The following is a 26372-nucleotide window of genomic DNA, read 5'->3' on the forward strand; positions in this document are numbered from 1 at the left end:
CCCGCAAGTCCTAAACTCACACCAAGGGCCAAATACCCCCTTCACCCACCCCCGCTACCCGCAATAAAGCGGGCACGGTGGGTTAACCCCTTCATTGCCTTAGCGGCTATACGCTATGGTAATGAAGCAGCATTTCTGTATTTTTAATAATATTGAGCAGGAGCAGGGGGCCCCCTGAGTTTAGATTTCTGGCTCTGTTCACTGTACAATATTATTAAAAATACAGAAATGCTGCTTCTTTACCATAGCGCATAGCCGCTAAGGTAAAGAACGAGTGTTTATTTATATATGTGTTTTATTTATACTGTAAATGGGCAGAGGGTCTCCGGAGCAGAAACGTTTTGGTTTCAGGTCTGGGGACCCCCTGCTCCCCGAGAAACAGGCCCCTTTTGGGGGTGCCGGTATCCCTCTGCTTGGTTTAACAGGCCGCGATCACGTGATCGGGACCTTTAAACGCAGAGGGATACCGGCACCTCATAAAGGGGTCTGTATCTCGGGGAGCAGGGGGTCCCCGGACCTTAAACCAGTGCGGTTCAGCTCCCGAGACCCCCTGCACATCTACACTATAAATAAAAATGTATTTAAAATAATTTTTAATGTGCCGATGTTTGCGCAGAGAGAGCAGCGGATCTCTCTCTGCTGCAAACACATCTCGCCCCCGCCGGCCCATAGTATCATTTATGTATGTGCATATACAGTACAGTACTGTATGTGTACAGTACTGTATGTTAGGGGTTATAGGGGCTGTTGTTATACAGTATATATATATATACAGTATATATACTGCATTACAATTCATTATAGGGGATGGCTTCAAAGAGAACAGCTCGCAAGCGCCCCCATTTGTTTTTACACGGCATTGCAGTATTGCAGCCAGCCGGAATAAAATGCTTCAATCCCTGCCTGGGGAAAATAAAGCTATACACTCCGGCAGAAAACGATCACAAACCTCAATACACCGGAGTATACCCAAATTCGCGGGACTAGCCGAGCGAGAATAAAGTGTGTCGCCACTGTATAGCGATAGGGAGGGGAGAGACCTTATAATCACAGGCTCCATTCGAGAGCACCCTATAACGCTTGCAACAGTCTATGCCCCGAATGACAACGCGACATCCTTCTTTAGTAGTTTCTTTGATAAGCTACGTAAAGTCGCAAAAGGGAACATCATAGTAGCGGGTGACCTGAACAGAGTCCTAAACCCAAATCTAGACCGATGTACGACCACTAACAAATCACATAGACAGGACGTATTAACATTAACAAAGGGCCTAACAGACTGTCAGCTCCTGGACATCTGGAGAGAGCAACACCAAGGAGTGAGAGAGTACACTTTCTTCTCCCACCCCCATAACACCTACAGCCAGATAGATTACTTTCTTGTGTCTAATAGATTGGTCCCTGGGGTCTCTCGCTCAGAGATCCATGATATTTCATGGTCCGACCACGCACCTATTGAGCTGCTGTGCACACTGGTTCCGCTTGACAGACCTACAGCGAATTGGAAGCTAAACGAGATCCTTTTGAAAATTCCAGATCTCGGAAGGGGGGGGTGGGGAAAAAAATTAAATTATATTTTGAGGAGAATGAGGGGAGCGTGGTGTCACACTCCACACTGTGGGAAGCCCATAAGGCAACTCTCAGGGGGATCTTGATGAATCTGTCCGCCAAACGTAAACGGGAAAGAGAGAAAAAAATAAAGGACCTAGAAACACAATTAGCTGAGCTCTCTTCCCTGCACAAAACTAATAAGTGGGACCACACGCTGAAGCAATTATTAGACACCAAAACAAAACTCAATCTCCTCCTCGCCTCCCAGGCTGAGAAGGAAATGGCTTGGTCTGAGCGGAAATTTTATGAAAAAGCGAACAAACCTGATACACTACTTGCCAGTAAGCTAAAAAACAAGCTTCAAAATTGTTCTATTCACGCTATTCAGAACCAACAGGGAGACCTTAACTCCATACCTGGGAAAATCGTTGAGGAATTCAAAACCTACTACGAGAAACTTTTTAATGGAGATAAGGTCACTCATAACACTAAAACGGGAGAGTTATTGAACACCTTCTTAAAAGAGGCAAAATTACCTTGGGAAGGGCCGAGAGAGAGGTGCTTCAGGCTGACTTTACTCTGGAGGAGCTATCTGAAGTCATCAAAACATTAAAACCGGCCAAGGCGCCGGGGCCCGATGGCTTCTCAAATCTATATTATAAGAAATACGCCAAAACGCTAGCCCCACATATGCTAAAACTATTTAACAGTATTTTAGAGGGGGACTCCTTCCCAGCACAAATGCTTCAAGCATCAATCTCTGTGATCCACAAACCTGGAAAGGAGCCGGCAGACTGCAAGAGCTACCGGCCCATTTCACTGATTAATTCAGACATTAAAATTTATTCTAAACTTATAGCAAATAGGGTGGGTAGTGTTCTTCCCAGGTTAATTCACGTGGATCAAGTGGGGTTTATCGGAGGTAGACAAGCAGCAGACAACACAAGGAGAATCATTGACCTGATTGATCTGGCCCAAAAGAAAAATATACATTCGATGGTGTTAAGTCTGGACGCGGAGAAAGCCTTCGATAGGATAGACTGGCCCTACTTAACGGAAACACTAGGAGCATTTGGCTTTGGGGGATGCCTCCTGAGGGCCATCCTGGCGCTGTATGAGGGCCCGACGGTGAGGGTGCGGCACCAGGGCTTTTCCTCTGACCAGTTTCACATAAAAAGTGGAACAAGGCAGGGATGCCCGCTGTCGCCGCTGCTGTTTGCCCTTTGTATAGAACCACTAGCGGCACACATCCGAAATAGCCCAGATATAGCAGGAATCTCTAATGGAGATCAAGAGTACAAAGCAGCATTATACGCGGATGATGTCATCCTGACACTGTCCAACCCGCTCACGTCCCTTCCCAACGTGTTTGAATCCTGGGTAAATTCAACCAAATTTCCGGCTTTAAGATTAATCAGTCCAAATCATAAGCCCTCAATATAAATCTTCCCAAAGAAGTTGAAAAACTGATTGATCTCAACTTTAACTTTAAATGGCAACCCTCCGCTATCAAATATCTAGGGGTATATCTTACACGGGGTTATAAAACACTATATAAAGCAAATTTTCCCAGGTTAATAAAGACTTTGGGGGAGGATCTCAGACTGTGGTCGAAGTGGGCATCTCATGGATTGGTAGGATACACAGCGTGAAGATGAATCTCCTCCCAAGGATGTTATATCTTTTCCAAAGTCTGCCTATACCTATAGTATACTCTGACATCCTCTCCCTACAGTCACTAATCATGAAATTCATTTGGAATAAGAAAAACCCAAGAATTGCAAAGGGTATTTTAATGAGACCCACAGTGAGAAGAGGCTTAGCGGTACCTTGTTTGTTAGCTTACTACAAAGCGGCCCAATTGGCTCAAATTCTCCAATGGCACATGGACCCAAGCTTAAGGAGATGGGTAGAGTTGGAGAAAACATGTTGTGCACCGATTGACCTCCAGAATCTGATCTGGCTACCCAAGAGGGGGGTACGTAAGATAGGAATACTGCTCCAGACCATTGCCAGTTCACTACGAGTTTGGGAGGCCTCTAAATTCAGTTGTAATTTGACTACCAAATAATCACTCATGACGCCTATCATTGGCAATCCGGATTTCGCTCTAGGGTTGAATAGCAATAACCTGTTATATTGGATACAAGCGGGCATTACCCGCCTCAAGGATCTGGAGGGCAGGAAATATATACAAACATTTGAGAAAATTAAGTCAACAAAGGCTATCCCAAATAAGGATTTCTTTAGGTACCTCCAGATCAGAGACTTTTATAACAAAACCCCAATCAGACCAGCACAAACCAATTTTTTGCAGCTGTGTTCCAGAGATACGGACACGAGGGGACTCACATCTAGAATGTACAGGGAAGTGATCTGTCCTGAGACACCTAGTGAGAAAAGGTTACGCTACATCAGACAATGGGAGACTGACCTAGGGGAGACGTTAGAGGACGAAGACTGGGAAAAGATTACCCAAGTGGCAGCAAAAAGCTCAATCTGTACCACACTGAAGGAGAACGCATATAAGGTCCTGATGCGGTGGTACTACACCCCAGCTCGACTAGCTAAATTTGTTAGGGGCTACTCCCCGCTCTGCCCGAAACAGTGCGGAGAGGTGGCAGACTTGCGACACATGCTGTGGTCTTGCACAAAAGTGGTCTCGATTTGGGAACAGATTAGAGACTGGTTAGAGCGGATTCTCGGTTGGGAGATCCTCCTGGACCCGTGGCTGTTCCTTCTGGGCAGGCGGATTCAGGGTATGTCAAATGCGACGCATAAATTGTTCGCGCATTTTGCAACAGCCACAAGATGCGAGATTGCAGCATTATGGAAGCAACCAGAAGTTCCAATTATCCCCAAGATTAGAAATAGGATTTGGTACATTTGTCGGATGGAACAATTAACGAGTTTAGTTAATGATACCGGCACAAATTTTCTAAAAGTCTGGGCGCCTTGGCTGGCACAGACAGATATCCCCGGGGTAGATGCTACCGCAATTTTGCTTTAACAGTTTCAGATGCGTTCTCCTTTGGGGGTCAGAGACCTGACAACAAATAGTGACGAACAGGTAGTCGACAGCCCCCCATGCAGTAGCCCCCCAAGATACTGGGGAAGACACTTTGAGCTCGGGGTGGAAGCAGGGAGTGCTACACTATAAGACAGGAAGCAAGCAAGAGAAAACACGCAATCAAGATGGCCCGGAGTCGACCGGTCCCCCCTGCCCGCCCCAACCCCCTCGTCCCCTCTCCGTCCCTGCCCCCGCTTGTCAGCCGTCTGGTTTGTCTTGTCTGTCTTGTCCTTGGTTTGTATTGTTGCAGTTAAAAGATGACATATGTATGTTTAAAAACATTATTGGGGGAAGAAACACAATGGGATGGGATACAATGTATGAGTATGTTACCCCAATAAAGAAAAATTTGAAGTTGAAAAAAAAAATCAGATGGGCTACACTCAAGTGTATAACGAAGGGAAGAAAATCAGGGCTCCACGGATTTGCTCAATAAACTAATTTATTGCCAATAGACTTAAGGTTTCGGCCACACAGGCCTTTCTCAAAAGCAGAAATGGCATAATGATTATGCCATTTCTGCTTTTGAGAAAGGTCTGTGTGGCCGAAACGTTAAGTCTATTGGCAATAAATTAGTTTATTGAGCAAATCCGTGGAGCCCTGATTTTCTTCCCTTCGTTATACCCTGGATTGATACAGAGAATCCTGAACCAGGAGCACCGATAGTTGTATCCCCTTTTTTCTGATTATAATAGTGTGCAGCAATTTATCATTCTTCTACACTCAAGTGTTCCATAAAAACCCAGAAAGCATTTAAACACAGGATCTGGATTTGAGAAATACAATCATATAAAATATTCATATGTGTGCGATTTATGACCCCCTTCCTTAATATTAAACTCATAGTAGCCTATATGGCCAGATAGGTTTTTTATGTCTAGCTTACAACTAGGGGCTACAAAGGGGTTAATATGTCTTGAAACTACACTATTATTTACCACCCATGACTACTTAAAAGGCAATTGTTAGGCTGCGAACCCGCTGCGGCCGGCAGCACGCACAGCCGCGGGCCACCAGCTCCTTTCCTCCAGTCTGAAGTCCCCGCTGGCTCCTTCAGACATGGCTGACTGCGTGCTGTGACGCGTCAGCCGGCTGATGCTGCAAGCTTCTTGTGATCAGAATTGCTGACGCGTCACGTGGTGCAGCAGACAGCCAATGAGGAGGGAAATGAGGCGGCTATGGGGAGGGAGGCGGCCACCCTGTCTGTGCAGCTGTGCATAGCGCTGCCCCCCCCTCCTCTGGTGCCCGTTTCGCAGGCTGCCCCTGCTCCAGTTGGGTTGAAAGGAGGGGGACTCCGGGAGGGGGGGGAGAGGGGCCGACAGGGGGGAGAGGGATCGACAGGGGGGAGAGGGACTGACAGGGGCGAAAGGGACTGACAGGTTGGGGGGGGGGGGACAGCACAAGAGCCTCCCACTCAAACCACACCCCCCTTCGCTCAAACCACGCCCCCTCTCAAACCACGCCCCCCCGCTCAAACCACGCCCCCAGCTCCCTCTCCCTACAGACCGCAGGGAGCGGTCAATTGCAGGAGCTGAGGGGCGGCTGAGGGGCTGCAGCGCTGTGCTGCTGTGTGATGGTCCCACCCCCTCACGTCTTAGCCGTGCCCCCCCACCCATTTTGGCCCCGCTCCCGCCCCCCTCCCGCTCCGGCTCCCGGCTCCCTACAGACCGCATATCGCGGTCTGTACCTGTCAGCGTGCTGCCTGTCTGTAGTGCAGGCGCACTGACTGAGGGAGCGGGGTCTTAGCCTTACGCTGCAGACAGGAAGTGGACCCATAGGACAATGGTAAGATTTCAATTCACAGACCTCAACTGTGAGACCGAGACCTGAATTGAGTATAGCAAAGTTGGAGTCATAGGCTGGGATCAAGGTAATCAGCAAAGGTGCAGAGTCAGAAGCACAAGCATAGGTAAAGCAAGGGAAAGGAATGAAGTTGGGGTCACAGGCAAACAAACAAAAGGAGTAATAATGAAATCATGCTCTCGCACCTTCCTGAAGAAAGACATGCTTTTTATAGGCAAGATTCCAGTAACCAATATGGTCACTGTTGCTTCAGTATGGGGGCGGAAATGAGATAAGTAATTGTCAGGAAGCAAGATGGTCGCTGGGACTTCAGTATAGGCAATGACAGCGCCAACGCAACATATTAACCCCCCTCCCTTCTCCTCAGGAAACCTCTAGGCTATCCAAGGATGGATTGAGGGGACATTTCCTGTGTAACCTCATCGGTCTCCAAAGTCTCTTCCGTGGAGAACTTCTTGGGCAAGGCATCCGTCTTTGTATTGTTTGGACTGGAAATGTCTAAAGAGTGGAGAACCTCTGATATTGGATGAGGAACTGAGAGACAGGCCCTAGAGCAAGGGCTTGCCCATGCAGTCACCAGGCCTGTGACCCGAGCGATACTGGATTTACATTGCTGTAATTAGGGGAAATCCAACAAGATGGGGCAGTTTGGGGAGAGGAAATTCCATTAATGATGAGGGACTTGTGATGAAAACTCTCTGCGATGAACATTGGGACTGAGTACTGAGGACAGAGTATTTGTTCCGGGAATAAGAAATCGTCCATCAATGGCTTCTACTGCTCTAGGAATTCTTTTGGGACGTAATGGGATGGCATGAATAATAAAGTTGCCTGCAGCACCCGAATACACAAAGGCCTGAGCATATATTGATGAAGTTTCCCATGATAAGCTGAAAGGAATCAGAAGCCATTGATAGTACCATGCTGGAGAAATAACCGAAATGCCTAGATAGAATTCCCCCACACTATCAAGATTCTAGGGTTTTATCGGCTTAGCAGGACAACTCTGGGTGACATGTCTTCTTCTCCCATAGTATACTGTAGGGAGAGGCCAATGATACATCTCCGGTGCTTCTCGCATTCGCTAGGAGACAACCACAATTATCGCCAAACACCCACATGAAAATTAGGTAAACAGACACAACTATAGTGCATATATAATTCTTGGTGAACACAGTATTAAACTGGCATAAATATAATGTGTTTTTTTATATCACATAACATAATTGTAAAAATTATAAGGAATCTAGGTCATTGTGCTGGAGATAGCAACATGTCCATAAAAATGTTTTAATTTGCTGGCATGCTTTCCATTTGTTCTGGTTATCAAGACAAAATTGGCACAATTCAGGGGGGAAATCTGCGTATGAAATGAAATCCATTTGAAATCAATAGGGTCAAAGGCTCCTATGTGTTTCTTTGTTTAATACTATAATTTTCTACTACAACACTAAGTACATTTAAATTAACAATATATGAATTACATTAAAAACATTAGTACCATTCTGGATAAAATCAAATAGGTTATATCATAATATAACCACAAAGAGTGCACATGTACATAGAAGTATACTGCTTCTTTTTTCTCTCCTCCCCCATCTTCCAAGAAAAACATGGATGGCTGGGGCACAATTCAACTTCCTATACATTTTCTGTGATTTCACTGGGGGGAGCCATATTTGTTAAGGAGGTCATAATGGAGTTCTAACAGTTTTTTCATAATTTGCTGATCATTGTTTTTTTTGTAGTGCCAATGCTTTTAAAAATGGTTTTGTATAGCAGATCAATACAGGTAAACCCCATTATAGTGCGACCCGTTATAACGCGAATCGGTTATAACGCGGTTTTCACGTGGCTCCCGTATAAAAAAAAAAATTAACATTTTTTTTCCACACTGCACACACTGCACACACTGCACACACTGCACACACTGCACACACTCTCACTGCACACACTCTCACTGCACACACTCTCACTGCACACACTCTCACTGCACACACTCTCACTGCACACACTCTCACTGCACACACTCTCACTGCACACACTCTCACTGCACACACACTCACTGCACACACACTCACTGCACACACACTCACTGCACACACTCTCACTGCACACACTCTCACTGCACACACTCTCACTGCACCACTGCACACACTCACAGGACACTACATACTCACAGGACACTGCACACACTGACTGCACACTGTACACACTGACTGCACACACACACTGCACACACTCACAGGACACTGCACACTGCACACACTCACAGGACACTGCACACTGCACACACTCACAGGACACTGCACACACTCACAGGACACTGCACACTGCACACACTCACAGGACACTGCACACTGCACACACTCACAGGACACTGCACACACTCACAGGACACTGCACACTGCACACACACTCACAGGACAATGCACACTGCACACGCATTCACAGGATACTGCACACTGCATACACACTCACAGGACACTGCACAGCACACACACTCACAGGACACTGCACAGCACACACACTCACAGGACACTGCACAGCACACACAGTCACAGGACACTGTACAGGACACACACTCACAGGACACTGCACAGCATACACACAAACACACACACTCTCTCCCTCTCCCCCTAACCCCCCCCCACACACAGGATAGAATGTCTGTGGTGTAGAGCAGGAGAAGCTATCAGGAACACAGACACACAGACACACAGACACACGGACACAGACACACAGACACACAGACACAAAGACACACAGCTCTCTTCCTAGACAGGGCAGGCTCCCCCGGCGTCCCTGAAAAGTTTGCGAGTGAGAGCAGGAGAAGCTGCTGTGCGGGTGATCAGTGGACATGTGAGTAAAATTGCCATGGAGAGGAGGCTGCAGCGCTGAGCCTCGCACTCTCCAAGCACTGCCTGCAGCTCTCTGACTGCTGGGGAGGAGGGAGGAGGGAGGAGGGAGGAGGGAGGAGGGAGGAGGGAGGAGGGAGGAGGGAGGAGTAGCACAGTGCAGCACAGTGCAGCACAGTGCGATGATGCGATCCCAGTTCTCCCCCCTCTGTAGACACGGAACCCCGGGCGCGGCGGCCATTTTTAAATTTGTTTAATTAATTAATTTATTTAATTTAATTAGCGCGACCCCATTTGTAGCGCGGTCGGATCGGGTGGCCCCCGAGGACCGCGCTATAACGGGGTTTACCTGTATATATAATTATTGCTTAGAAAAATATATAACATTTGTATTTTAAAAAAAATATAACATTTGTCAAGATATTATCAGGTGTTCTAGTATGGTGCAACTACACATACAACATCTTTCTTTTCATTTTATTACCCCAGTCTGTTTGGTACATCTATGCTTTTATAAAGACAAGTTTCACACAACTTGTGTAAATAAAAAATATATACAGTATATTTCTCACTGCAGGCAAGGAAAAATTGTTAATATATTCATGCTTATTATGCCTTTTGATATTTCTGTTACTTTTCAAGATTTGAGTGGCAAGCATTATAAAGGCTTGCTTGTATTACATTTTCACTTATTACTAGACTTAACATGAATCTCACATAATATAAGCTAAAGTTCATTGCCGTATCATGTTAAAGAATCAACCTTCGCTGGATGATCAATTCAGACAGATAAACTGTGTATAAAAACCCATACCATTTTAGTCAGAAAGGTTAAATTAAATGTCAATCAATTCTTATGAAATTTCAGTCCTTGCTTACTTTGAATGCTTTGTGACAATACATAACAGTGTAGGTGAACTTTCTGAATGCCACAGCTTTTCAGCAAGATTTGTTTTTAATGATTTTGTAAAGTTCAAGAGTAATAAGGCTTTATGGCCCTTGAATATTCACAGAGCAAGGTAATTGGTGTTTCAAATATTTCTTTTTTTCTTTCAGTACAAATGCTCATATTTAAAACAGAAGCACTGTAGAATATCGCTTTAATTGTATTCACTTAATTATCTTGACACTTTTTTCACTTTGATTTTATGAGAGGAAAGGAAGAGTTATTGTTTTTCCACACATACTAAAGTATACGAATGAAACAGAATAATGATTCCTGATATCAAATAAAGATAATTAAAGATACATTTAGCACCTATCCATTAATTTTGTATGTGTTTATACCTCCCCTTTCAACTAATTTAATTCCCTTCAAAAATATATAACATTTACATTCTGTTTTATCGAAGAAGAAACAGGTGCACAAATCACATCAGGACATGGAAAAGAAGTAGAGACACCAAATAGTGCAATATTGTCAACCCCAACAAATGAAGTCGATGTTGATAGCTCTATAAAATTTGTACTCGCGTACAACGTGATATTAAGGCGTTGTGGTTATTAGAAGTTACCAATTTTAGTTTCCAGATAGGTACTCCAGATCCATAGAAAAGGAAGGGAAATCCATATACATATAGCCATGCATAATAATGGTATATTACTTTTCTCTCTGTTGGCAGTAAGTTTTGGTAAGTACAGGTATGCCAGCAGTAGTTATGGAGGTTTTCCCTCACACCATGGTGAGGTGCCCTGTGTATGGAGGGGAGTGGCTGTATGCTCTGAGTCCCTGGATAGTGACATCAGGGATGCGCCTGCCTCCTGAAGTATATAAGGCACAACACAGTTAGTGACAGTGTGTTCCAGCAACTGTGGGAAGTTGTTGGGAAGTTGTATTTTCCTGCATAAGGGATTGTAGGAACACTTTGTGACCCTAGTGCAGTAGCAAGCGGTCCAGGTTGACCAATCGGCCTGTCTAAGCCAATCTGTGTCCAGGGACCTGGCACAGAGAGGATCTCCCTAGGAGAAGAGGGAATCCCACTTCAATTTGTGAGGGCATACCTGGCAAAGGGACAGCACGGAGAGATGTGCGGCTAGAGCCGGCAGCTGCATGGGGCAGTCTGCTACATCCCAATCTGCAATAAAGATGACCTTGTTAACGAAACCTCCACTGTGTGAGTGTGAAATTACTCAACAGTGGCAGTCACCACCAAGAAGGAGTTCCTCACCAGGACCATCTCCCTGTGAAAGCACAGATCCTGATGAGGTAGAGGCACTGCACATGATGTAAGTTGAACTCGCACCCACTACCTCAGCTACCTTTCCTGATGACATCCCCTAATACCATCAAGCGGGAGACTCAGGAGTCCTGTTGCCTACAGGTGCACCACCAAACACAAACACGTAATGGGTGTTGGTTAGACTACGTACCCGGGCCAATGTGAGATTGGGGGGGGGGGGGAAACCCGTTACAATTGGAGGTGCTGCTGAGATGATATCTGTCAACAGGACAGGCTTTTTCTAGGCACACGCTAGGAAACAGGGAAAGTGTATGCTGCCACTTTGTGCTGTGTTGGGATGGAACCGCAGGAGTAACCTGGGAACCTGAGAGGAGTTAGTGAGTCTGGAGAGGGGCTATAGCTGTCCGAGTCACCTTGAGGTAGCGCTAGGGGTAGGATGCCTGAAGGGATAGCCTGTTAACTAGGTCAGGACTCCTGGAGAGGGTCTGCACTAGGCTGACCAAGAGAGGTAGACGCCAAAGTACTGCATGGAAGCCCCAGAGTACTCTAGCCCATTCCAGATCACTTACCGAAGGGAGCACAGACTGGGAGGAAGGAGATACAGTAGACACTGAGAGAGTGTGCCTAGCCTGAGGTAGTGCAAACACGAGTTAGATCTACGTTAGGTACATAAGGTGGCGTACAAGGCATGTTTATTGAACTGAAGTGGTAGCTGCCCCGCAGAGCGGAGCTCCATGTACAATAATCCAGTATTGTTACGCCGGTGCTGCCCGCAGACCAGACCCGTTCCTTTCACTGAGGTGAGGAACGTATAGAAGCACGCACCCGCAGCAAAGGGAGCGTGTCCGGAGTGTGGTGATTTTGGCGTTGCCAGGCCAGGTGTATTTCGCTAGCAATACTTGCCGGTACCGGTGTAGAAATGCCGTTGTCGTTGCCGTTAGCCAAGGTCTGGGATTGGAGAATACTGGAAGGTCGTTTGTCCAAGCAGGGGTCTAGAGCCAGAGAGAGACGTCCGCCAAGCCAAGTCGTAACCTGAGTGAATGAGAGAGAAAACGCCAGAGTAGTAATCCAAGTGAAAACTATGTCGAGCAATGAATGATAGGAAGGACTGGCATTATAAAGTGTGGCTGACCAATCAGAAGTGAAGGCAGACCTGGAGGACTGCGTGGAGCCATCCTGGATAGGTTCCCTTGATTGGCAGGCAGGTGAGAACTCTTGTCTTGACAGGAGATCATATTTCTGTATTGGGGGCGGGTCTTCACTGCCAGAGCAGTGAATAAATTAACTTCGCCCGGCGCGCGCTGTTCAGGCGCGCGCCCGAGCAACATGGCGGCCGCGTGAGGTACTGCTGGAAACCGGGGACGCCGAGGACGACGGGGAACCCCCAGCACCGACGGAGGTGAGTGGCGCTGGCGAGAGGTGCGTGCCACGGCAGCAGGAGGGAATATATCAGCAGAGGAACCAGGGCGCGGGCGCCGCGATCCCTGATTCCTCACAGTACCCCCCCCCTTCAGGATCGACCTCAGGACGATCCCTCCATGGTTTTGATGGAAACTTCTTACGAAAGCGTTTGAGGAGTCCTGGCGCATGAATATCTTTCAGGGGTACCCATGACCTCTCTTCGGGTCCAAAACCTCTCCAGTGGACCAAGAAGTTGACTTTACCTCTTGAAAGACGGGAATCCAGTAGAGCCTGTATTTCATACTCTTCGTTACCCTGTACCATCACAGGATCTGGTTTCGAAGTGTGATCCGGAAAGAGGCTACTGGAGATAAAAGGTTTGAGAAGTGAGGTGTGAAAGACATTCGGAATTCTCATGCTTTGAGGAAGTTGGAGTCGAAAAGAAACCGGATTAACCTGCTCCAAAATGGAAAAGGGACCCAGGAACCTAGGAGCCAATTTGAGGGAAGGCGTTTTGAGACGGATGTTCTTGGAAGATAGCCAAACCTTGTCCCCGGGTTTGTATTTGGGTGCCGGACGACGGTGACGATCAGCCTGATCTTTAGATGTCAAGGATGCTTTTTGTAATGCAGATTGTATTCTGGACCAAGAGTCTTGTAAGAGAGCAATATGTTCGTCCACGGCTGGTACCCCAGAGGATTCTTTAGTAATAGGTAGGCGAGCCGGATGGAATCCGTAGTTGATAAAGAAGGGAGTCTCGTGGGTGGACTCATTCCTGGAAGAATTGAATGCGTACTCAGCCCAGATAAGTAATTCTGCCCAGTCATCCTGAGAATTAGAGACGAAGCACCTTAAGTATTTCTCGAGGGATTGATTAACCCTCTCGGTCTGTCCGTTGGATTGAGGGTGATATCCCGAAGAAAAGGAAGACGAGATACCTAGTCTCTTGGTGAAATTTCTCCAGAACTTGGAGACGAACTGGGAACCTCGATCGGACACGATGGATGTAGGAATCCCATGGATCCGGAAAATCTCTTTGGCAAAAATATCCGCAAGGGCGGGTGAGGAGGGTAATCCTTTGAGAGGGATAAAGTGTGCCATCTTGGAAAACCGATCTACTACCACAAGAATGGTATTCATGCCATTCGACCTAGGCAACTCCACAATAAAATCCATCGAAATGTGGGACCAGGGACGCTCCGGAATAGGTAAAGGTAAGAGAAGACCCTGAGGTTTCTGACGAGGACTCTTGTTACGCGCACATACCGGACAGGACCGTGTAAATTCCAGAATGGTTTTAGCCATATTGGGCCACCAAAAGGTACGACGGATGAGGTCCAAGGTTTTCTTGAATCCAGGATGCCCTGCCGAACGGACGGCGTGTCCCCAGTCCAGTATTTCAGGGATAAATCTGGGTTCCACATACAAAGAGTCTTTAGGAACCACCAGACCGGACGGGAGGTTCTCTTGAGATTTGATGATCCTCTCCAGATTCTTGAATGCCACAGCTGCTAAGATTCTTTGTTTAGGGAGGATGGACTCAGTGGTTTTCTCTGATCTCTCTTCAGAAGAGTATTGCCGGGAGAGAGCATCCGCCTTGACGTTCTTAGTGCCGGGAATGTATGAGAGAACAAAATTGAATCTAGAGAAAAATAACGACCAGCGAGCTTGGCGAGGACCTAAGCGACGAGCATTCTCAATGTATAATAAGTTCTTATGGTCCGTAAGGATGGTGAATGGCTCTTTTGACCCCTCCAGAAGATGTCTCCATTCTTGAAGAGCCATTTTGACGGCCAAAAGTTCCCTATTGCCCACGTCATAATTCCTTTCTGCCGATGAAAATCTTTTGGAGAAAAACCCGCAAGGATGAAGTTTATCCTGGGAAGAAAATTTCTGCGACAGAACCGCCCCAGCCCCACAGTCCGAAGCGTCAACCTCTAAGGTGAAGGGGAAATTCGTGTTAGGGTGCCGAAGGATGGGAGCAGAGACAAAAGTTTGTTTCAGTGTCTCGAATGCCGTGACAGCTTCTGGAGACCAAGATGAAGGGTCTGCACCTTTTTTGGTCAGTGCCGTGATAGGAGCGACAATGGTGGAAAAGTTGCGGATAAACTTCCGGTAATAATTAGAAAAACCCAAAAACCGTTGAACAGATTTGAGGGAATTGGGTTGTGGCCAATCCACGACGGCCTTTAGCTTCTCTGGGTCCATGGCCAAACCTTTGTTGGAGATGATGTATCCGAGAAAAGAAGTGGTAGACTGATGAAAAATGCATTTCTCCATTTTAGCAAACAACCGGTTCTCGCGGAGGCGTGAAAGCACAAACTTCGTATGGATGATATGATCCTGTAAGTTTTGAGAAAAAATAAGGATGTCATCCAGGTATACAATGACAAATATATTAAGAACGTCTCGAAAGATGTCATTGATGAAGTCCTGAAAAACTGCCGGTGCGTTGCATAACCCGAAGGGCATCACTAGATATTCGTAGTGTCCGCTACGGGTGTTGAAGGCAGTCTTCCATTCATCGCCCTCCCGGATGCGGATGAGGTTGTATGCCCCACGGAGATCCAGTTTAGTAAAGAGATTGCCCCCCTGAAGTCTATCAAAGAGTTCGGAGATGAGTGGGAGTGGATAACGATTCTTCACCGTGATATGGTTCAGACCCCGGTAATCAATACATGGTCTGAGGGTACCATCTTTCTTTTTGACAAAGAAGAATCCAGCCCCCGCAGGAGAATTGGAATGACGTATGAAACCCCGCTTAAGATTCTCACGAATATATTCGTCCATAGCTTTGGTCTCGGGCAACGAGAGAGGATAAGATTTGGCTTTCGGCAAGGTATAACCAGGTATCAGATCAATCGGACAATCGTAGGAACGATGAGGAGGTAGAAGTTCAGACTGAGCCTTGCTGAAAACGTCCAAGAATTCGGCGTATGGAGGAGGCAACTCCCTCAGAGAACTTGATGTATTGGCTAATAGAAAGGATGGTTGCTTGATAGAGGGAAAATGTTTCTCTGACCTTGACCTCCAGTTAATAGGGTTAGGAGACACCCAATCGATGAGTGGATTATGCTTCTGTAACCAGGGCAAGCCAAGCGTGATAGGTGTTCCTGGGGCATGAATAACATCAAAACCCAGAGTCTCTTTGTGAGAATGAGTAGAAAGGGTGATAGGTCCGGTCTCTAAGGAGATATAAGCCGGGGTGAGAGGTCGATTATCAATCCCGACCAAGGCAACGGGAGATTCCTTCCTGGAAAGCGGAATTTGATTTTGCTCAGAAAAGGTTTGATCTATGAAATTCCCTCCTGCGCCGGAATCGATAAATGCAGCAGTGGAGGTGCGGAAAGTCGGTCCTGAAAGGGAGACGGGAATAGTCAATCTTTTGGGAAGTTCCCTTCTTGGAGGGGGACAAGGAGATTCAGTACCCAGAGAGCGCCCCTTCGTACTCACTGGGCTTAGTCGTTTCCCGGAGATGGAGGATGGTTACGGGTACGCTGCTCAGAAGCTCCGCAATGATGGCACGATTCCCCAGTAGAGCGAAGTTGTCGTGACGGTACCCGACGTTGCTGAACTCCAAGTTGCATCGGCTCTGGAGCCTCCAGCGCTGGTAACGGGGATACGACGGGTCTCTGGTTAGTAGAGAACCTGGAAAAGGAAGTACGGAAAGGCGTAGCCCGGGGAAGCTGACGCTGAGCGCGGCGTACCTGAAGGCGCTGATCCATACGAGTAGCCAGGGTGATGAGATCCTCCAGTAACACTGGCCTGGTGTGGGAAGCAAGTTCATCCTTCAGAGACTCCGATAGACCTTTCCAGAAGGCGGCGACTAAAGCCTCCTGACCCCAATGAGTCTCAGCTGCTACGGTTCTGAATTCCAAGGCGTATTGACCCACAGGCCGACGTCCCTGTGTAAGCTCTAGCAGGGTATCAGAAGCAGTCTCTTGACGTGCGGGGATATCAAAAACCTGTCGAAAGTCCCGTCTGAAGGCCGCGTAATCGCGGGTAATATCAGGGCGTAGTTCCCAGATCGGAGAAGCCCATGCCAGTGCATTACCTGTGAGCAGACTATATACGTAGGCTACCTTTTTCCGGCCAGTAGCATACAGCTGGGGAGCCATCTCGAACTGGATCTCGCACTGGTTGAGAAAGCCACGACAGGTGTGTGGATCCCCTGCGTAGGGCCTTGGAGCCGGAATCTTCGGAACTGAAAATGAAGTGGAAGATAAGTCAGGCTGCGCCGGGGGTGCAGCCGCAGGTGGAGCCTGTAAAGGGCGGTCCGATACCTGTTGGGAGAGGAGAGCCACTTGATCCGTTAAGGCCTGTATTTGTTGGTACATGGCCGTCATCATAGAGTCCACAGTCTGGTCTGCGTCTTGTGGGCTCGACATAATGTTACGCCGGTGCTGCCCGCAGACCAGACCCGTTCCTTTCACTGAGGTGAGGAACGTATAGAAGCACGCACCCGCAGCAAAGGGAGCGTGTCCGGAGTGTGGTGATTTTGGCGTTGCCAGGCCAGGTGTATTTCGCTAGCAATACTTGCCGGTACCGGTGTAGAAATGCCGTTGTCGTTGCCGTTAGCCAATGTCTGGGATTGGAGAATACTGGAAGGTCGTTTGTCCAAGCAGGGGTCTAGAGCCAGAGAGAGACGTCCGCCAAGCCAAGTCGTAACCTGAGTGAATGAGAGAGAAAACGCCAGAGTAGTAATCCAAGTGAAAACTATGTCGAGCAATGAATGATAGGAAGGACTGGCATTATAAAGTGTGGCTGACCAATCAGAAGTGAAGGCAGACCTGGAGGACTGCGTGGAGCCATCCTGGATAGGTTCCCTTGATTGGCAGGCAGGTGAGAACTCTTGTCTTGACAGGAGATCATATTTCTGTATTGGGGGCGGGTCTTCACTGCCAGAGCAGTGAATAAATTAACTTCGCCCGGCGCGCGCTGTTCAGGCGCGCGCCCGAGCAACATGGCGGCCGCGTGAGGTACTGCTGGAAACCGGGGACGCCGAGGACGACGGGGAACCCCCAGCACCGACGGAGGTGAGTGGCGCTGGCGAGAGGTGCGTGCCACGGCAGCAGGAGGGAATATATCAGCAGAGGAACCAGGGCGCGGGCGCCGCGATCCCTGATTCCTCACAAGTATACAGTGATCGAGAAACAACCGTCAGAATGGAGGATCTGCAAAGAGCAGAAGGTCCAGGATGCCGGAATGAGGAAGAAGAACAAGCTACAGGAGAGACTCTTGTGTGTTTATTATGGAATGGCGTGAAAGCCGTGGCTGCGCCGTGTTTGTCCTGCCTATGTTCTCGGGAAGATACCCTCGAGACTAGTGAGGACGACAGCCTTGCGAGATGGGAGGAACGTAATGGACTTTGTTATACACCAATAAACAAACAGCCAGACGCTACCTCAAATATGAAGAAGGACAGTACTCACCAAAATGGCGGTTCCCGCGTTCCCGGGACACCGCGTGGGCCAGCTGCAGAAAGTCCTGCAACTTTGCAGTTTGCTAATTGTTGGCCAGGATTGGCGGCAACGAGAAAACTCCACCCTGCCGGGGAGTTTGGCGCGAAAGCTGGAGCCGTGCCCTCATGGACTATGACTCACTCCGCCCCTGTGCTGGGTCAGCCTACAAAGCTGCGAGACATCCCCCTAGTTTCAACCAGGGGGAGTGGTCTGCAGTTCCACCGGATGCCGATGGAGGAAGTGGGGGGAAGGATTGCTCAACCATCCCCTGCACTTCAGTTGCGAAGAGCCATTGATCAATACAGACCGCTAAGACGAGTGCCTCCATTGGTGACCATGGCTGAGCAAGCGGAGAAAGTAGAACAGAGTCCCTTGATATCTACCCATCCCTATTCGGCTCCAGGAGGCTTCCTGATTATCCGCGTAGAGGGTGTGGAGACAGTGGTCTGTCTCTGCCTGCAGTGCAGACTGACGGGCGGAGCTGTGGGCAGCGAGGCTCGATGTCCTCATTGTGGACTGCAATATATGTGGCCTATGATGACGTTTGTGCCGGTACAAGCCGTGGGGATGAAAGATCCTACCCCGATGTCGGCAGTTGAGCTTCCGGGTGCACTGTGGAGTGCGAGTGCAAGTCCCGCGGAGCCAGAATTAAGCCGAGTCCCTAAGGCAGAGAAACCCAGCCATCGGAGAGGTGACCGGAAAGGAGCCCATCGACGGTCCCCTACTGGAATACCCCGCCCGAACTGTAAATTAGAGTCCTCGGACGAGGAGTGTGCCAGGCTGGCAGATGCACAGGACTTGTTGACGGAGTACCATACCAGTGGTATCCCGTGGCGGGATACTATCCCTCGTGGTGTGGAGACACGGAGTCGAGTGTCTCCAGTACCGTGCCAACCCGATCGCCGGAGTCCCACTGCCGTGGTGACTAGCGGGTCGGAAGGAGGTCGATCCACCCCGATGCTGCGGAGCAGTAGGCTAACTCCATGCTCGCCGCAGATCCCGGGGGTGGAGGTGAACAAAGAGCGGATGCAGGGTCAGGCTGGACCGCGCAGCAGAAGGGCGTTGCCGGATGTCCTCGTGGAGGAAGAGGTCTCAATTGGGAAGTTGTATTTTCCTGCATATGGGATTGTAGGAACACTTTGTGACCCTAGTGCAGTAACTAGCGGTCCAGGTTGACCAATCGGCCTGTCTAAGCCAATCTGTGTCCAGGGACCTGGCACAGAGAGGATCTCCCTAGGAGAAGAGGGAATCCCACTTCAATTTGGGAGGGCGTACCTGGCAAAGGGTCAGCACGGAGAGATGTGCGGCAAGAGCCGGCAGCTGCATGGGGCAATCTGCTACATCCCAATCTGCAATAAAGATGACCTTGTTAACGAAACCTCCACTGTGTGAGTGTGAAATTACTCAACAGTGGCAGTCACCACCAAGAAGGAGTTCCTCACCAGGACCATCTCCCTGTGGAAGCACAGATCCTGATGAGGTGGAGGCGCTGCACATGATGTAAGTTGAACTCGCACCCACTACCTCAGCTACCTGTCCTGATGACATCCCCTAATACCATCAAGCGGGAGACTCAGGAGTCCTGTTGCCTACAGGTGCACCACCAAACACAAACACGTAATGGGGGTTGGTGAGACTACGTACCCGGGCCAATGTGAGATTGGGGGGGGGGGGGGGAAACCCGTTACATACAAAAAAGGAAAAAGCAAAATAGTATAATACTGCTTTTAATATTAAAAACACAAAGTATTCCACTTACATAAGTGTCTTTGTGGTGAGCATTCAGACCACCCTGGGTCATATGGACAGTCAATTTAATATAAACTTTCTCCTTCACATCACATCTCTCTGACCACTCGCGCGAGTTTTCGGCCCTGTGACCTCATCGCCGAGGGCGGGGGACTGCTATGAAACGGACATGCATGCAGACGCGGATACACTTTTTGAGAAAGGGACGCAATTCCCGAAACGCGTAAAAGTGTTCATGTTCTTTCGTTGACCACCCAATAAATTATATTTTTAATATTACTGGATGCAGCCCCCTTTTTCCCTCTTCGATTTGGCAGTGCTCCGCCTGTGCCCCCCTTGGGACTACTCTTCTCTGAGCTAAAAATAGAGCACACCAAAAAACAAATGACCATGAATAAAGGAAAAGAAAAACCTTAATTCATTATATCAAATGCACATGGTCCAAAATGTTGTTTTCCTTTATTCATGGTCATTTGTTTTTTGGTGTGCTCTATTTTTAACTCAGGTGATGTGAAGGAGAAAGTTTATATTAAATTTATATCTTCTTTTATACATATTTTCCTTTTTTTGCCTTGTGTGTGTTGTTTTGTGCAAATGTGCTATTTTCTAAATGTTCTGTATTAAATGTTAATTAAACTCCTTTTGGGAGTTAATATATTTCTTCTAAAAACATTTCATTAATGACACTTTTTAATTCTTGTTTTTTTTTTTCTGTACTGTATTATTATTCTTTCTTTTGATAAAGGTTTTGTTGATTATGTTTTGTTTGCACTAGGGGAGGAAGCCGTTCTTCTGACGTCAGGGACGCCTGTATTAGTTAAGGTGTTAGTCTTAATAAAGTTGTACTTGTTCCAGGGTTCAGTAAACCAATCGGAGGGTTTCATCCTGTAAGCTCATACCCCTTGTATTGAATGGAGGGGTATGTTCGTTTTCAATAAAGTTATTTGACATGACGCGATCCTGTTATCCAATAAGGATCCGTCCATTAGGAGATACCAGCCGATTTGTTAGACTGTCCGTGACGTCACCCGTACATGTCGGCTTTCTATAGCGTTATGTACACCTTGAGAAAGGGCATAGTGCCCGAAATGCATTGGTGGACTTGTGCTGTGGCTTAGGGGGGACATTTAGTCCATCTTTTTTGAGCAATAAATAATTTTTGCTGCTGCAACCGTGAGCCTCCTTCTGTTCCTTCTGGCAGTGCACTGCCATTTTTCCTACCTGTTCCTGCTGCCTACCTGGGAGATTGCATGCCTATCAATCATCTACTGTTGGAAACTCCAGGAGAAAAAAAGTGAGTCTGCATTATGGGTCGCTGTACCCTGTTTTTCTCCTTATATGGGACTTTGGTTTGTACTAATCATTAATGGTGCCGTTAGCATTAAGTTCTAGTCCCCTAACCCTATTAGGGCAACATTATTGTATACCCAGTACATTGAAAGGAGTTTATTTCAACTGCAGTTTATTACATTACAAGGACTTGTTCTTTTGATGCACTGGCATTCTATATACCTGTAGCCAGGTCCCCTTTCGCTCCCTGGTAAACCATTGAGAAGGCAGAGAGGCAGGAAGGCCCTCTAGAGGTCGCGCAGGTGCAGTTAAGCATAGCGGCGGCCATTACAGCTTCGCACAGGCGCAGAAAGATAGCGCACGCGGTCCCAATGCTAAAGAGGTCCTGAGTGGACTACAACTCCCAGCAGCCTCTGTGGACTGCCCTTTCACCCACATCACGTGCAGCCAGCCAGCAAATAGGGTTTGCAGCTTCTCCTGTGGGAGAAGGATACAATGTTGCAGGGACCACGCTAGTCAGTTGGAGCTGGGAGCAGGAAGAGGGAGGAAGTGTGTAAGGAGCAAGTGGCTCTTACACTAGGCCAGGTTACCCCCAGGCCCCAGGTAGGTCCCACTCCCCACTAGGTTAGTGGGTAAGTCATAGGGAAGGCCCCTTAGGTAGGGACCCTGCCTTTAGATGAGTGTAAGTCTAGTCAGGGACACAGCTGCAGTGCTGTGTGCTCTGACAAGAAGAGACAGTGTTGTGTGCAGTGCAGCTAGAGGAGTTGCTTTGGCTGTGTCAGGGAAAGGCCCCTCATAGGAAGAAGGGGGGGGTTGCTTTCTAAGTTATACAGTGTGTGTGATATCACCAGTGCCAGTTGCACATGGTGAGCTGCCAGAGTCTGGGATCAGACAGACGCTACAGCAAGAGATCTTCTGCATGCAGGGGCTAGGGTAGAGGTATACCCCAAGGCCCAGTTAGTCCCCTGAGACACTAGAGGAATACTGTTTGTGATAGGGTCTGCCTTAAGACAGGGACTCCTTCATCATTTTCAGAAGAGGAAGAGACATGCTGCAGGACAGTACCTGAATGCCCGTGCAGCCTGAGTGCAGAAAGAGTATCCATTCCTGCAGAGAGCAGCGCAGTGCGGTGTGGGATTACTGTGCGATGTTGCTGAGTCCAAAGATTATCCTGATCAGGAGCAGTGATCAGGGAGGAAGTAGAATAAGTGCACCACCGGGCCCCAACACAGGGAAGCGCTATCCCTCACACACATTCTCTTTATAGTTGTGGACACTCACATTATTATCAAAGGAACTGAGGGTGATGTGATGATGGACATGTGGGTGAGTGGATGGTATACATTCAGGGTGATACACAGTTATTCACATGATGTATTGATGTTATGCAAAGAGAGTGTAATTTAAGCTTGGTGATGTCCTACAAGTTCTGAGTAACAAGGAGAGAAAGTATCTCAAATGTGAATTCCCTATCATACCGATATTTCACCATCTCCCAAAGATCCATAAATCATTGGAGAACCCTCCGGGGCGACCCATCATCTCCAGTATTGGATCTTTGGGAGATGGTGTCTCTCGCTGTGTTGATCATTTTCTGCAGCCCATTGTATAACAACTATCATCTTTTTTACAGGACACCACTGCCTTACTTATTGAGTTGGAGAACATTGTTTGGAAGGAGAGTTACAGATGGGTCACCATGGATGTCACATCACTATATAGAATCATTGCACATGAACACGGCCTCAAAGCTATTTATCACTATTTGGAACTATCTTCTCTTTCCACTGCACAAATCACCTTCATTAATGATTCTATTTGGTTTTTATTGACACATAATTATTTTTTATTTGATTCACTTTTTTATCTTCAGACACAAGGCACGGCTATGGGGACGTCATTTGCGCTCTCATATGCCAACCTTTTTATGGGTTTATGGGAAAGCACTCACATTTTTGGTGAAATTAATATTTTTCGTTCGAATATTATTTTCTATAAACGGTATATTGACGATTTGGTTTTTATTTGGGATGTTGATCTTCACACACTACACACTTTCATTGACACTTTAAACACTAACGATATTAATCTTCATTTTACATTTAATACTGATCCTCATAACATTAACTTTTTAGATGTGACACTCCATGGTGGCCCAGAATCTCTGATTTCTACTGACATTTATACCAAGCCCCACTCAAGAAATTCATATTTATATGCAAAGAGCTGCCATCCTAGATCTATGATCCGTGGCATACCAAAAGGGCAATTTTTACGCTACAAGAGATTATGCTCAGATCAGGACAAATTTCTCCAACACTCTAAGAATTTAAGTCTCAAATTCGCAGATAGAGGTTATTCTACTAAAGATATAGAACAGGCCTTTATGCATGCTGAGTGTTCAGATAGAACCATGTTGCTAAAAAAGAAAAAAAGAAAATTGTCGACTAAAAATACATTGTAGACAATCCTTTGTTTATAACTAAATTCAGTAGACAGGCCCCACAGATTCAACATATTATATCCAAGCATTGGAATGTGTTGAAACTTGACCCAGATTTGGAACCATATGTGCAGAGACCAAGATTTGCATTCAGAAGAGCAAATACTTTGGCTACGTCCCTTTCCAAAAGTCTATTCCAGTCTCCACCTACATCACAAATTACAACAATACCCAAAGGGTTCTTTAAATGTGGATTTTGTAAATGCTGCCAGTATGCAATACCCACCAAAAGAATAGCTACGGTGTCTACAGTGTCCAAATTCAGAATCTCAACATTTATCAATTGTCACACGAGCTATGTGGTGTATGTTATAATGTGTGGCTGTAATGCCAAATATGTCGGAAGAACAATTTGCCCGCTACACATCAGAATATCTGAACATGTAAGATTGATACTTAAAAAAGATCTTTTCCACCCCGTCTCCAAAAACTTTACATCCTGTTTGACTGGTGGTCTGAAGAACTTTAGATTTTTTGGCATCACTCATATCCCAACTAACATCAATGGGGGAGACCGACTCAATAGATTAAACAAAATGGAGATGCAATGGATCTTTTTGTTAGATACTTTGCAACCACACGGTCTTAATGTTGACTGGGAACTGCAACATTTTTTGCATGATTAGTATCATTCTGGTTTATACACAGAGTCTTAGATACCATTTCCCTTCTTCCTCAAGCCCCCCCCCTCCCCCCATGCACTTTCCCTTCCATCCCACCTGACCCCCCCTCCCCCCCACCTGCCCTCATTCTTGACATTGATCAGATATCCTTCTTTATTATAAATAAGTTCTCAACAAGTTGTTATTATCTTGTCCTTGTCCATTTATTATCATGTTGAACAGAGATCTCTACTGTATATGTCATACTGCTGCGGCCGAGTTTATTCGAGCATTTGCCCATTCTCGGCCGCAGCAGTAACCTGGCGCGCGCCGGAGGGTGCCGGGCGCGCGCCGAAGCAGCGGAGGAGCGCCCTCCGATCGGGGCTTTCTTCCTCCCGCCGGAACCCTCTGCCGTGGTCCCCCACATCGCGGGACACCAGGGCTCCCTCGGGGAGCCCTGGACGCGCGTGCAGGGGGCGCAGGCACCCGATGACGCGTGACCGCGCATCGGTGACGCGCGGCACGCTGAGGGGATGCCACTAGCAAGCCGGGAAATCTTGCGGAACTGGACGCAGTGCAATAAAACGTGTTTCCAGTGTATATAATACACTGAATTACATTGTTTCAAAACAGACTGCTGTTTGTTTTAATCCATTTTGTATTTTATTGTTGCCAAGCAATTACCACATGTATAAATAACGTTGATATTTATTCATGTTTATTCATGTCAATTGTTAAAAGGTTTACATTGCTTTACCATTGTTATACCTATGTAATCATGGAATGCATGATGCATTGCTGGCACTGTTTTTAAACGTTTTTTATGTTCCCAATACATGGGTATTAGGTTGATTACCCACCTCACCTGATTTCTATCTGGTGCAGGTGTTCTGTGTTAATTCTGCCTATATCTATGTGTCCCTCATGCTGGTGGATCATTCTTTGATAAAGGCCCTAGGGCTGAAATGCATCAGATGATCCACCAGCTACACCTGTCTGTTTGAATAAAAAAAATTTTGAAGTCACCACACCACGTTTACCCTGCTTCATTCCTCGGTTGTGCTCCACCATTTCTCCCGCTGCTGCTGGAGGAGCCCACATAATTTAAGTTATCGTTCATGCTCAGTAAATACTGTTTATTCACATTGTGTGTATTTACTGTATGGTTGTTCTGGTGAGGGCACACTCCCACCACGTTGGGATCCCTCATCAGTGGAGGCGCTGCACTGAGTGTAAGTATATACCCCAGGTTCCCCGTGGCAGAAGCTCAGCCCTCCTGGTTGCCAAACAGGTACAGCACCACACTGATAAGTAGTCAGATACACTTACCCACCTCAATCTCACTTAGGGTGGAGGAAAGAGGGCTACATTTGGAGGCGCTGCTGAGAGCAGACCTGGGGTGCCCTATTTTTTTTTGTGTCAAATTGTTCATTTAAATTTTCCGTCATATCCGTGCCAGTAAAACAAGAGGTCCATGATTGGGCCTTAGTGCAGCAGGTATCCCCAAGGCACGCGGCTGCCGTGGAGGGAGTATCCACCAATTCCACATGGGTATTCACAGTGCGCAAGCAAGTGCAGAACTGTCCGGGTCTGGCCACTGTCCATTTTGTAGACTGGAAACCTAATGCCGACGGCCGAGGGACTATCCTACTTCTGGCCACCGAGCATGACATATGTTCAGAGACTGTCCCTCATGTATTACATCTACCAGAGGCCCCACCAGAAGGCTACTCCCTTATATACCCACAGAGCCCTAGTGAAATTAACAGAACTGTGATCAAAATAGAGCCCCACCCAAAATGGCGTCTCCCGCCAAATCAGGAGAGCCCATGTGCTGCTGACTGCCAGCCTGCACCAAAGTATGTTGCAAAAATCTGTGTTGGGCTGGGGGGAAGACCAGAGC

The sequence above is a fragment of the Ascaphus truei genome, chromosome 1 (genome assembly GCF_040206685.1).
Source record: "Ascaphus truei isolate aAscTru1 chromosome 1, aAscTru1.hap1, whole genome shotgun sequence".
NCBI lineage: Eukaryota > Metazoa > Chordata > Amphibia > Anura > Ascaphidae > Ascaphus > Ascaphus truei.